The sequence below is a fragment of the Macadamia integrifolia genome, unplaced genomic scaffold (genome assembly GCF_013358625.1).
Source record: "Macadamia integrifolia cultivar HAES 741 unplaced genomic scaffold, SCU_Mint_v3 scaffold1339, whole genome shotgun sequence".
Taxonomy (NCBI): domain Eukaryota; kingdom Viridiplantae; phylum Streptophyta; class Magnoliopsida; order Proteales; family Proteaceae; genus Macadamia; species Macadamia integrifolia.
In genome coordinates, this window is record NW_024868166.1 from 21,359 (window position 1) to 23,825 (window position 2,467).

The following is a 2,467-nucleotide window of genomic DNA, read 5'->3' on the forward strand; positions in this document are numbered from 1 at the left end:
ATTACTTCAAAAAAACATTTCTGGAATATGAGACCTGATACACATCTTTGGAATGAACTTGTGCTATGTTGATTTGGGCAACTAAAAGGTTGCGACACTATGTGGTTTCCTATCTGGTGCACTTGATCACAAAGATGGATCCCATTAAATATCTCTTCAAGATACCGGCCTTAACAGGAAGGATGGCTTATTGGTTACTTTTGCTATCAAAATTTGACATCACCTATGTTACTCAGAAATCTATCAAGGGGTAGGCCATAGCTGATCATTTGGCTTCTCACCCCATAGAAGATGGAAGATCCTTGGATGATGCCTTTCCCTATGAAGGAATCGCAGTGGTAGAGGAAGAAGATACAGTTAATAAATGACAATTATTATTTGATGGAGCAGCCAATCAGAAGGGATGTGGCACGAGAATACTGCTAATCACTCCTGATAGCCTTTATTTGCCTTCATCATTTTTCCTCGACTTCCCTTGTACCAATAATATTGCCGAATATGAAGCCTGTGCTTTGGGGATCGAAACTGCTTTAACCATTGGGGTGAAAAGGATCAAGGTTTACGGTGATTCATCCATTGTCATTTGTTAGACATAAGCAAAGTGAAAAACTAGAGATGAGAAGCTAAAGCCATATCAAGAACATCTAGAAGAGGTGATTGAACACTTTGAGAAGATTTCGTTCGAATATTTCCAGAGGGAAAACAACAGGTTTGCTGATGCCCTTGCAACCTTGCCTTCTATGGTAGAGTGCAACCCTATGGCTAGAGTCTGACCATTCTTGGTAGAACAAAGAAGTAGGCCCATTTATCAGAATTCCGTGAACTCTCTCACCGTGGATGGTCAGTCTTAGTTCACTCATATAGTGGATTTCATTAGGGAAAGGAAGTACCCAGTTGAAGCAACTGACAGAGAGAAGAAGTTTCTGAGGAGATATGCCACCCAGTTTATTCTTTAAAAAGATCTGTTATATAAGAGATCCTATGACGGAATACAGTTGTTGTATGTAGATGAGGAATAAGCTACAACTATCATGGAAGAAATTCATCAAGGTCTTTCTGTACCCCACATGAATGCCAAGATGTTATCTAAGAAGATCCTCAGGCTGGGATATTACTGGCAGGATATTTGCTAACATCATACATATCCCACCAACCAAGCTACATTTGCTCAGTTCACCTTGGCTATTCTCCACTTGGGGCATCAATATCACTGGAAAAGTCAACCCTAAAGCATCCAATGACCACGAGTTCATCCTGGTAGCAATTGATTATTTCACCAAGTGGGTAGAAGCTCAATCCTATGTAGTCCTCATATCTACTAAGGTGGCCAAATTCATCCAAGAAAATATTATTGCATGATATGGAGTACCTCAAGAATTGATATCAGATCAGAGATCCCATTTCTGGGGCAAGACCGATAAAATCTGCACAAAGTTCGGTATAAGAAGGCATTGATCTACCACTTACAGGCTGTAGACCAATGGGGCAGTAGAGGCAGCCAATAAGAACATCAAATTCATCCTACAGAAAATGGTGGAAACACACAAGATTGGGCTGATAAGTTACCCCTTACCTTATGGGCATTCCAGACTTTTGTATGATCCTCGACGGGGGCAACCCCTTTCTCTTTGGTATATTAGGTTGAGGTAGCTCTACCTGTGAAAATCCTGGTACCATGCCTAAGGGTACTGCTTGATAGTCAGCTACCTAAAGGAGAATGGGTGAAGTCCAGACATGATGAGCTCAACTTTCTCGATGAAAGACGTATGGAAGCTATGGATAATCTGAAGAAATATCAACTGAGAATGGCCTGGGCCTTCAACAAGAATGTGAAGCCCCATCACATAGAGGTGGGTGAACTTGTTCTTCAGGAACAAAGATCCCCAATTTATGACCCAAGAAGAAAATTTAGGCCCAAACTGGAGCGGCCCATTCACTGTCAAATAAATTCTACCAGGCAAGGCTGTGGAGCTCATAGACCACAACGGAGAAGAAATATCCAGACTGGTCAACATGGATCAACCTAAGAAGTATTATGTCTGAAAGGGTGAATAGCCTGAACTACGTCAGACCTGATTCCTTTCGAGGGATACATAGGCAACTTGACATGGGCAAGTGCAGTTTCAACCATCTAAAGGCAATAAATCGGTTCCTTGATTAATAATCAAAGTATCTTAAAAGATCATCATAGGTTGTGTCCCCCAAGAATTGCCATTTGGCATGAAAGGCCATTTGGTATCTTTCATCCACCCATTGGTCCATCACTTCTTATCCAGGATTCTATCCCCCAAGAATCGCCATTTGGCATGTAAGGGCATTAGGTATCTATCATTCACCTATGATCAGTCCATTTTTATCCAAGATTCTATCCCCTAAAAGAAAATCGCCACCCCGGCACCAATTTGTCAAGGCCTGTTTATTCTCCACCCTTGATCAGTCAAAGTCAAAAAAAAAAAAAAAAAAAAGG